The following is a 10,292-nucleotide window of genomic DNA, read 5'->3' on the forward strand; positions in this document are numbered from 1 at the left end:
ATGTCAAAACACAAAAAATATAAATTTCTCACCTTCATAGTTACACATAACACTATAGATGAACCTTCCCAGATTATCATGAAAAAAAACTTAAAAAACAAACCACTTATTTGTGGTGTTGTTGTTCGTGTTGGCTCTGTTGGACCTTGCAATTAAGATTCAATATACATTATTCAATGAGATTAATTGTGCAACATAATGAAATATTGAAAAGTGTGTTATCTTATTGAGCTTCGCTTGGTTTTGAGAATAGTTTAATATTCTCTACTTAACAAGGCCAACCACATGAAGGTGGAAGCTCATTCCCCCCCCCCCTAACATCACTCTAAATTCCCCATTAACATCTAACATTCATTCATTGTTTCATCCATTAATAAAATATAACATTCATTCATTATCACATAATGTTCAATAACACATAACATTCATTAACACTCATTAACACGCAACATTCATCAATATTAATTAACACATATCATTCATGAAAATTCATTAGCACATAATTACATTCATTAAAACATAAAAATCAGTCATTATCAAATAATGTAGATTACAATCATTTTTTTTTTTGAATCTATGAAAAGTCTAAGTGGAGCATCATTTTCTTCATCATTTCCCCCTCTTCAATTGTTCTGCCCTATGCTCGTCATCTCGATGTATGCCTAGTCCTCTTCTGAGGACGAGGACACCGATGCAAAGGGGGCTCCTCTGCAGTAACAAAGAAATGGGTTAAATTCAAATCATTGTTTATTTTTGTTACAACTATTTTATTAATTTAAAGAACATAACCATGGTGCTCTTTACCTGATGGGGTCACATCATCTTCAAAATTATTTTGTCTAGCCTCAACCTCAACATGTTGAACACCCTCTAGATCCTCTAGAGTTGAAATATGAAAGGTTACATTAATCAATAAACCAATTGCAATTAAATATGTTTAAAGGAATAATAGCGGTCCTCTTTACCTAACTGGGGAACATCCCGTTCCTAACGTTGTCTACCCGAATCATGCTCCACTTGGTCACCACCAACTAAATGCTCTAAAATATTAACAAAAAAAGGTTACATTAATTTCTACACCAATTACAATTTAAGATGTTTATTTGTATTAATAATTACATAAAAAAAATTGAATAGAAAATGAATACCTCCACTACTGGGATGCACAACCAGATCTTCATGTGGAGGTTGTGTTCCACGATTATCAGGTGCATTCCAATGTCATGTGCATTGTTATAATTGCTTGCTTAATTAAAACAAATAAATTCACTTTATGTTGGAACTTAAAATCAAATAGATTATTGGTAAGGTATTCAATTTAAAATTATTTATAGCATATTTACCTGTGTGACGGATGCACCAAAATCTCATGTTTGCCCACTCAATTCTCGTAGCCATTCAGCCATGACTATATAGCCTTGCTGGTAGGCAATTCTCTTGTCATCTTCTGTGAGCACTCTATTGAAATTAGAGCCCTGCATTTTTTCTTAGTATCGTGAATTTTGCTTGTATTGTTTGATAAAAAAAAATAGTTTGCAATTTATAAATATTTTGATGTGATATTTCATTTACTGATTCTTACAATTCATACGGCAAGTTTCATATAACCACCAGAGTCGAGTTTTTGTTGCCCATTCTTTTCTTGTCTTGCCTTGGTTGCCTTTGACGTGTCACTCAGTCTATGAAAAGTTTGAAATATGTTAGATTATATAAATATAAAGAGTAATTAGTACAAATTACATTCTTAATAGTATCACATACCTTCTAGCGTCTAGTGGTGTATTTCCTTTTTTCCTTTCAATTCTCTCCGTTGCATCCAAAATCAGGTCCTTCCACTCCCTCTTTGGAATCTTGGGGGGACATTTGTACTTTACATTCTTCTCTAAATGTGTCCAGTATTGGTCCCTCACATACTTTAGATATGTGCCAGATTTTTCAAGGAGCTTGGTTTTGTCAAATGTGTCATTTCTGAACAACTCAACCATACGGTTTGTGAATTCATCTTTTAACCTGTTTTCTTGGTCATTCCACCTTTTAAGAAAAAACAAACCTATTAGATTCAGAAATGAACTGAAGCTGCCTTTAATATAATTCAAGAAATGGATCAAAGGAAAACTATTATAGAAATGATGTGAAATAAAAATAGTGGATTAGGGTTAGTCCACATATGATGTTCCACCTTTTACGTATGGTGGGCCCAAACATCTGCAATGCAATGTCATTAAGATTTTTATAAATATCGTTTCCTGCAAAAAAAATCATGGGATAATTACTCCAAAACAAGTGATCAGTAAGTAAATTACAATTACACTATATATAATAATAATTTTAAAGTACTTGGAACCTTTTGTATCTTCAAGGGAATCAATTCTTCATTGCTCACCACCAATGTGGTCTACAACGTTCCCGTACTAGCAATACGGGAAGATCTAGGAAATGATGGTATGTTATCACTAGTATTCGCCTCTAGTGAATCCTCATGTTCATCTCTTACTGCAGAAAATGAATCCACTATGAAATTCCCCCAAGAAAGAACACTTAAAGGGAAATAAACACATAACAAAAGATAGAGCAAAAGAGGGACCAAGAGTAGGTGGGTCAACATGACGAGCAGTAGAGGATGTCTACATGCTTCTTGTTGCCAATATTGCATTCAGAAATACAGATGGGGATAACCTTGAATGAGGCGGCCTTTCTACAGGAACATTGGCAGCACTTGAAGAAGAATACATTAAATGTATGAAAACTGCAAGAATTGTAAACAAGGATGAACCTTTATTAAGAGTTGTAAAGAAATATGAAATTTTATTAAGTGTTCGATGCTAATCTTAATGATACAATAGTATGAAGGAGAATAAGGAAGGCGGGTTTTGATGTAGGACAAAGGGATGGAAATTTGTGACAAGAGGGTAGTGTAAGTGATAAACTAGTATAGTCCTTACAAAAGATAGTCCATGGAATCTATTTATTTAGATTGCTTCAATGTGCTATCTCATATTGTCAAACTTCACGCTGTCTTATTGGTCTTTTTAATGCCCCTACTTTGAAATATAATTTAATAATAGTAAATTAAAATACAAGTGATCAGATCAGATCAAATGTGAACTTCTAATTGTGCAACTAAATACTTTATTAACAATTTAATAAACTATTATTACAATCATATATACACACAAAACTTATTATTATTCATTCTAAAGAGAGAGCAATAGTATAAACAGGGAAAGACCTGTGTAAATAACACTAGCATTAAAAAGCAAGTTCGCAAGTCCAAAGAAGGAGTAGTTTTAATGTATAGAACATGGTCATCATTTGCACTACCTACAATACCCTGATCATGTCCACTAGGTTGATGATGACACATGAAATTTTACAAAAACAACATGTACATATTTTAGTTAGTGACATAAAAGAGTATAAAATATAAACCATTATTGAACTTTTGTTGTAATTAAAGCTTTCATTACTACTTACTCGCATGTTTTTTGTTGTGTGTATCAATTGATTCAACCTATCTTTTATCTCATCAGTTTGAGGGGTCGTGCATACCAAAACAACAATCTCCTTATTAATTTTTGTGATAGACATTTTTTATCACTTCTACAGGGTTTGTGAAAATTTTGTAGTCCTCATTGCTTAATACTGTGTTGAGGTACCGATGTAAGGGAGGTTCCTTTCCCTTTCCTCGAACAGCCGTCTATGATAAGAATATTAACACTATCAAAATTACTCTAAAACACTCAAGAAAATAACATAATAATGTAACAGTTTGCTTCTATATAATTTGTACAATTACAATGAGGTTTACGAAGTGTCGGGACCTACATCCCTGTCTGTGCTATGTGACAGATCCAGTTTTCCCTATGACAAACAAAAAATATAAACACGTTAGCGAAATGAAACCAATAGACTTAGCAAAAACACTTAATAATAAGATGGTATATTGGAGTCATTAATTGGAGGTTGGTTAAAATGGTATATAGTACGTACCACCCCTATGTTAGTAACTTTGTTTGTATCTATACGATTCAAATTGTAATCGATTAGTAGCTCTTCCCTTGCACTTACTAATTTTATCGCACATATGAATACACTATTTCCCTCGCGTGCCTCAAATATGCAATTGGGTTGCTTATTAGTTGACCCAGGTCATGAACTATTTATAAAACCTCCAATATTCCCTATTGCTTTTGGCCTTCCATGAATGTATACAACCACTCATTTACTTTGATTATTATCTTTCTGTTCTATATAATTTGCTGACAGTGCATACCTACGCATACTTTTTTTATATTAAACAATCTGCATCCAATTTTTGTACTTGTAACAAGGTCCGACATACTCCTTGAATTCAACAACTTTGTTGTAATAGACCTTTATGCCATCCATGGAAAATAGGCCCATACCATGTAATGACGAACGTGCTATGCGATATATCCTCTCGTTAACACAAAAATCGATGTTTATTGGAGGAAGTTCCTTGGGTACCCATTGTTTCTCTAGATGTTTGTACCTCAAGGGTACCTCGATGTCACCTTTGGTCTCATCATCATAAGAACATGACCCCCCTTGAGAAAGGAAAAATTCTATGCGTTTATTGAATTTTCTTCTAATCTTTTGACCTCTAGTTGATCTCCCTATTTTAGACCTACTACATGTCTCACTTTCATTTACTTTTCCTACATTACCCTCACTCAAGGAAGACACATCTAACAAATACATATTTTGTGGTACCTTCTCTCCATCAAATGAGAGAGATAGTTAGTAATGAGAGAGATATTTTGCAAATGAGGGTAATGTTGATGAAGAAGTCGGCCCTGAAATTGATGTTGAGATTAAAAATTGAATAAGTCCAACTGGGGCCTCAAGTGTTGATAACTGTATTAGATTTGTTGCTAATGTTGAGGTTTGAAGAACTGAGGAAGTTTGTTTTCCTAGTAATTTTTTAAAAATAAACTATTTCTATAGGGTGTATTGACTTATACTTGTCGATCCATGAGACTGTGCATGATCCTCGTCAAAGGGGTTCAAGTTCCTGCATATGTAATTCAATTATCTTATGTTAGCTAAAAATTACATGATACGTACATTAAAAATTACATAGTACACAACATGAACATTATGCAATCATCAAAATCATTGTATATTTTTTCATTCCTTACCTTTACTTTATGTAGATCGTGCATGATCCTCAACTAAAGGGTTGACGATGTCTATAGTCAATTACCTATTTACACCAAGGGTGACATCATCACACAAAATATATACATGAAATCAACACCAACAATTGAGCATCATAAGCATTACATTTGGAATTTGATAAACAATAAATACATATATATCATGAGCATCATAAGCATCACATATGTATAATCATATATGTAATTGAGCATCATAGGCGTCACATATGTATCATCGTAAACATGTAATCTATCACATATGTATCATAAATCACCATACATCGCATAGCTAATAGACAACCCACATTCCATATATAAACACAAAGTTCAAAAAATGTCAAATGTATCATCATAAACATGTAATCCATCACATATGTATTTTAAATCACCATCCATCACATAGCTAATAAACAGTCCAAATTCCATAAATAGACACAAAGTTAAAAAAATGTCATATATTTCATTCATATCATTGATGATCTTCTTCATCCAACTCATCATCATGGCCATCATCATCATCATCATCATCATCATCATCATCATCATCATCATCATCATCATCATCACCATCACCATCACCATCACCATCATCATCATTATCATCATCAGTAATAGCATCATCATTATCATCATCATCATCTACATCATCTTCTACTTCTTCGGTATCTTCTTCTTCTAGTTCCATCTCATTATACTTTATCGACCTTCCTCTTGGATCATGTCTAACAATAAATGACCAACTTGGTTTATGTGGAACCTCTGAGTAAAATACCTGCTCACATTGGCTTGGAAGAACATAGGGCTCATCCCCAACTGGCTCAAACGGCCTTGTATTAACCATTCTAAATCCATTATCATGTTCAATAACAGTTATATCAGGATCATTTTTATTCAGTCGTAGTCTATACCACTTGACGACAAACAAAACTAATTTGAAGGAATTAAAGTCACACTCAAGTATATCATCCAAAATGCCATAGTATCGATTTTGAGACTCTTGAGGATGTATGTCATTTCTAGATGAAATATCAGTCACCTCAAAGACTGCAGTTATCCCAGAATCACAAGTTTTCTTCGTGTCATCCAACTTTTTGATGTGAAATTTATGACCATTACAGCACATAGCCTTGTGGTGTTTCACCTACAATATGTCTAAAATGTTAAAATTATTGCATCGTGAGTTGATAAACATACGGGTGATTAATAAAATTATATGTACCTGTTTATCTCTTAAATCATATGGTAAATCAATTTCCCTTTGTGTAACATTGGAATCTCCATTACAATGAGCTTCTTTAACCAATGAAGCCACACCTTCCCATGTTAATGTGCGACCATAATGTTGACATCATTCAATCCACACCATCATCTAATCAAGATTGTTTACAATATATAAATATAGCGCATCCCACTCCTGACCAACTGTACAAATAATTAATAGATGACTTACAAGCGATTTATTTAGAAGATTAAGAATTACTTAACTACAACAACATCTTATAATTACCTGTCACTTTCCTCTATCTACCTTTCCCTATCAAGTACTCCCCTTCGAATTTGTTAATGGGGTTGGGATCCCAAATGCGATCTACATGGATCTATGTTGCAAACTTAGGAAGATATTTAGTAATGTACACCGTAGTCTAGTATACCATATATCCCTCCACCATAGAACCCTCAGAATGTGCTCTTTGTCGAACCAAAGCCTTCAAAAATTTCAAGTGCCTCTCAACCATCCACATTGACCTATTGTGTACAGGTCCACACAATGAGGTAGTGTTCATGTGCATTGAAAAAAAGTTGAAGGTAGACACTTTTGCATTCCACACATTAAATGAGGAATTTTTCTCTTCCAATATTTTATATCTTCTTTATGGATTTCCTTAGATGACAACCACCTAGAAGAGATTTAAGAAGCAAAATATATAAACGAGGATTTAAAAAATAATATACAATATATTACACAACAAATAAAACAAAACGCAGATATATTATTTATACAACAAATATAACAAAGATCACTACTTACCTCATGTATTTTCCAAGATCATATATGACTTTCTTGACATTATTGTCAAAGTTGTCTAGGTGAGATAGATGTAGAACGTATTGCAACAATTATCAAATGATCTTTTCATTGTTTTCTAACATAATACAATGAAAAGTACATGCATAGTATACAAATATTTAGTAAATACACAAGAACATGAATTACCTTAATGAAGGTATGCCAATCATGTGTTTTCATCCTTGGCCCAAATTCACTTTTCTTTGATATGAGATTGTTTATGTTTGCAGCAAATCCTGTGGGAAATCGAATTTTTAGTTTGACTTATTTTATAGCATTGCTTTGCTAGTCCATTAATAACCAAGGAAGGACACTTATATTAATCTAGTCTCCATTTCTATTTGATTGAATGACATTTTTCATTGCATGATTGGATTCTTGAATGTCACTACAAATTTTGACAATTTTTTCTTTATCATGCCTTCCCTCCAATATTTTTCATAATGTCTTTGTTATATTCTTTCCAATATGCATAGTATCAAACAAATGCATAATTTGTAGCTGCTCATAGTAGGGCAAACTACTAAATTGTCTCGGATAACTTTTTAGTCCCTTTGGAAGGTGGTCATTAATGCCTTGACGACCTTCATGATCATCAATTACATCATCGGTAAACAAAACACAATAGAAAAATACAAATTCAAAACATAAACCATTAGATGGAATGACATTACCTTGACAATTAATTCTATTATATTCCAACTTCCATAGGCAAGGTGTCATTCTTCGTGGCTTTGATGTAGTCTCTTCTTTCCCATTGAAAATATATTTTTTAGTATTTTGATACTTATTATGTGTGTGAAAAGTGGATTTGTATCTATATCTATATCAGAATACACAACACTTCAATAAATCATTAGATGCATGGTTAGTAAATCAATAATCAATGAATGAACAATAAATCATTGCAAAGCGACCTATTGCCTTCTAGTAGATGTGAGTTTAGTCTTGCTTTCAGATTTCATATGCAACACCAATAACTAGATGACACCTAAACGAAGGATTTAATCTATATGAGCATGAATTTGAGAAAAGTGGATGCAAGATTAAGCTAGATGAATGTAAGATTTAAGCTAGATATGCATGATTAATCTAACATGATTTAAGAAATATTAAGCTACATGATTTAATAAGGATGCAATAACTAATATGTAAATATTCTCAATGCACAATCTTAATGAATCTAGAGCAAAAACACCATGATAACAATATATTCTCCAGCATCCTTGAATGAGAGATGGGAGCCTGAATTTATAGAAAATTCACAAAGAAACCAACAGCTGAGATCAAATGATGATGAGCGGTCAAGATTTTCCAAGAGGAAGCACAATCCAAGTGAATTGATGTGATTGGTTGCTTTTCTCAATTTTAAAGGAAATTGAACTAAAATTAAGATTAAAAAAAAAAAAAAAAAAACTGATTTATTCTGTATTTCATTCAATTTTGATATTTAATTGTTTTAATTGCTTTCTCTGAGATTATTCTTCAATTTTTAATTTGATTTTCAAGATTATCTCCATTTGATTTCTTTTCTCAATTTTTAATTCTTTTTTCCAATTAATTCCTTTTTTGATGATTTAATGGCAAATTTATTTATTTAATTAAATATTCTAGGATATTTAATAAAATAAATAGGATAATTGTATAAAATGATTTACTTGAAATGATCTATTAATTAAATATTTATTTAATTAATTCAGAGTGATTAATTTGCCATGTGACATTGATGATTTTAGAAGTTAATTGCGTGCTCAAGATTAATTTTAATTTGCCTTTGGTTAGGACCTTGGTGATGAAATTGAGATTAGGGGCCTTATGGTTTAGATGACCATTTTTAGGGTATTACATTTGCCCCTCTTTGAATTAATGTGTGAGCAACGCGTTGGTTCAAAGAATAGTTGGTGTCTAGGAGATACCAATTTTGAACTTGATTGATCGCGAACCAAATGAAGAGAGAGGTATTTAGTTTGTTTTGAAGCGATGAAACTAAACAGAGTTGATTAAAGCGGAACTCATCCCGAACTTGATTGAACTAGGATCGATGAAAAGCAAAGATACCAAACTTGAACTTTATTGAACTAGGATCAATGAAAAGAAAAGATATCGAACTTGAAATTAATTGATCAAGAAGCGGATCTTACTAATCTAGAACTTGATTGAACTAGACACAGTGAGAGAAGATAAAAACCGGTCTTGAACTTGATTGAACAAGACATGATTAGCGAAGATAACTGTCCAGCGTGATTTGATGCGATGAAATTGAACACCTACTTAGATTAAGCGTGTGATCAAAGATACTCTTTAAACCCTTGATTGAGTTTAATCGAATAATCAGCTTGATGAAAACTGACAAAACTGATTAACGTTAAGAGACTGGTTCAGATGAAGACAATATTAGCTTGATATGAAGCAACGAAACCGATATGCCCCTAGAGATTGATTTCAGATGATCGAGAAATATCAATTTAATATGAAGCGATGAAACTGAGAAGCCCCTAGCAATGAGATCTTTGTTAATTTTCTTTTGTTGAAAAGATTTTTTTTCTCGACTTTAGATGAAGATTTGATAAAAGTCTCGACTTTTGATGATGATAATCACTAAAAAGATGATGATGATGTCATGAGTATGCCCCCTCGGGAGTGAAATCGAAAGATAGCGAGGGTGTGCGGTGATTTTAGGCAATTATTTGAGCGATCATAAGTTATTTGAGCACAAAGATTAACATTGATAATTAAAATTAGAGTTGATTTGAGAATAAAGTTGAGATTAGCGAGAAATGGACAAGAAATTGAGTGCAAATTGAAGAAGAGAATGAGCATTTGATGAAAGGGCTAAGTGGTCTTAGTTGTGAAAAAATGACTAGGAAGATGATCTTAGATTTCGATTTCGATCTTGAAAATGGAATCAAGAACATCAATCTAGCTTAGGTTACAAGTTTCACATCCATCAGAGCAAGTTGAAAAATTAAGGTTTTGGGTATATAAAGGGTCCATGTGTCATTTTCAAGTCATTTGCACCTCTCCAAGTTTGAAATTTTAAAAGC

This window comes from Cryptomeria japonica, chromosome 6 (assembly GCF_030272615.1).
Source record: "Cryptomeria japonica chromosome 6, Sugi_1.0, whole genome shotgun sequence".
In the NCBI taxonomy this organism is placed as follows: Eukaryota; Viridiplantae; Streptophyta; class Pinopsida; order Cupressales; family Cupressaceae; genus Cryptomeria; species Cryptomeria japonica.